The sequence below is a fragment of the Anopheles moucheti genome (genome assembly GCF_943734755.1).
Source record: "Anopheles moucheti chromosome X unlocalized genomic scaffold, idAnoMoucSN_F20_07 X_unloc_80, whole genome shotgun sequence".
NCBI lineage: Eukaryota > Metazoa > Arthropoda > Insecta > Diptera > Culicidae > Anopheles > Anopheles moucheti.
In genome coordinates, this window is record NW_026453593.1 from 12,501 (window position 1) to 15,000 (window position 2,500).

Sequence of the window (2,500 nt, forward strand, 5' to 3'; positions counted from 1 at the left end):
CAATTTACGGGCTTTTTGGTGCGACTTACGGGCCTGATAGTGCGACTTATGGGCCTGATAGTGCGACTAACGGGTTTGATAGTGCGACTAACGGGCTTGATAGTGCGACTTATGGGCTTGATAGTGCGACTAACGGGCTTGATAGTGCGACTTATGGGCTTGATAGTGCGACTTATGGGCTTGATAGTGCGACTTACGGGCTTGCTTTCCCATGTTTTTCGCATCGAGCTTCGGTTCGTTTCGAATAATTTTGTCCATGTTTTTCGTTTGCTACGAGAGGTTCGGTTCGTTTTCAGTTATCCCTGTGTTCATGGTTTTCGTGTGCTTCGACAGGTTTGGTCCGTGTTTTTGAGTACTCTTGTCCATGATTTTCGTGTGCTTCTTGAGGTTTGGTCCGATTTTCAGTACTCTTGTCCATGCTTTCACATGCTCTGATAGGTAGGTTCGTTCTCAGTTATCCCTGTGTTCATGGTTTTCGTGAGCTTCGATAGGTTTGGTCCGTGTTTTTGAGTACTCTTGTCCATGATTTTCGTGTGCTTCTAGAGGTTTGGTCCGATTTTCAGTACTCTTGTCCATGCTTTCACATGCTCTGATAGGTAGGTTCGTTCTCAGTTATCCCTGTGTTCATGGTTTTCGTGTGCTTCCATAGGTTTGGTCCGTGTTTTTGAGTACTCTTGTCCATGATTTTCGTGTGCTTCTAGAGGTTTGGTCCGATTTTCAGTACTCTTGTCCATGCTTTCACATGCTCTGATAGGTAGGTTCGTTCTCAGTTATCCCTGTGTTCATGGTTTTCGTGTGCTTCGATAGGTTTGGTCCGTGTTTTTGAGTACTCTTGTCCATGATTTTCGTGTGCTTCTAGAGGTTTGGTCCGATTTTCAGTACTCTTGTCCATGCTTTCACATGCTCTGATAGGTAGGTTCGTTCTCAGTTATCCCTGTGTTCATGGTTTTCGTGTGCTTCGATAGGTTTGGTCCGTGTTTTTGAGTACTCTTGTCCATGATTTTCGTTTGCTTCTAGAGGTTTGGTCCGATTTTCAGTACTCTTGTCCATGCTTTCACATGCTCTGATAGGTTCACAGTCAGTTTTCAGTTATCCCTGTGTTCATGGTTTTCGTGTGCTTCCATAGGTTTGGTCCGTGTTTTTGAGTACTCTTGTCCATGATTTTCGTGTGCTTCTAGAGGTTTGGTCCGATTTTCAGTACTCTTGTCCATGACTTTCGTTTGCTTCGATTCGTTCACTCTATTACTCTTGTCTGTGGTTTTCGTTTGCTTCGATTCGTTCACTCTATTACTCTTGTCTTTGGTTTTCGTTTGCTTCGATTCGTTCACTCCATTACTCTTGTCTGTGGTTTTCGTTTGCTTCGATTCGTTCAGTCCATTACCCTTGTTTGCGGTTTTCGTTTGCTTCGATTCGTTCAGTCCATTACTCTTGTATGTGATTTTCGTTTGCTTCGAGTCGTTCAGTCCATTACCCTTGTCTATGATTTTCGTTTGCTTCGAGTCGTTCAGTCCAATACTTACCTTTGTCTATGATTTTCGCTCTAGCCCAGTCGCCCTGCGCTCTGGAAATCACATTCCAACTCTATCACCGATAGTGCTCACACCTTGGAAACCACATTTCACCCGGGGAACCTTAGGGTGGATTTTGAGCCTTTCGGGATTGCGAAACCATCATTTAACACTCTAAACTTAATTTCCGCAATCCCAGACGCACTTTCCATATGGTCTCCAAAAATGCGTGTGAGCTGACCTGGTCCCTTATAATAGGCAATGAACACGATTTTGGAAAAATATTTTTATCAAAATTTTTTGACTCACCGGGTAAAATCGAATTTACTTGGGAAAAATGTTCTAGCAGGGGCCCTCCCATACAAATTTTTTTCTTCTCAAAAATGATTTTCGTTTCACTTTTCATACTCAGGGGAGTCTAAAATTGATGTTTTGAGTCACCGTGAAAAAAAAATTTTTTTGACCCGAGCTTGTGTCGGCGACCCAAAATCGACGCACTTGGGAAAAATGTTCTAGCAGGGGCCCTCCCATACAAAAATTTTTTCTTCTCAAAAATGATTTTCGTTTCACTTTTCATACTCAGGGGAGTCTAAAATTGATGTTTTGATTCACCGTGAAAAAAAAATTTTTTTGACCCGAGCTTGTGTCGGCGACCCAAAATCGACGCACTTGGTAAAAATGTTCTAGCAGGGGCCCTCCCATACAAAAATTTTTTCTTCTCAAAAATGATTTTCGTTTCACTTTTCATACTCAGGGGAGTCTAAAATTGATGTTTTGAGTCACCGTGAAAAAAAAATTTTTTTGACCCGAGCTTGTGTCGGCGACCCAAAATCGGCGCACTTGGGAAATATGTTCTAGCAGGGGCCCTCCCATACAAAAATTTTTTCTTCTCAAAAATGATTTTCGTTTCACTTTTCATACTCAGGGGAGTCTAAAATTGATGTTTTGAGTCACCGTGAAAAAAAAATTTTTTTGACCCGAGCTTGTGTCGG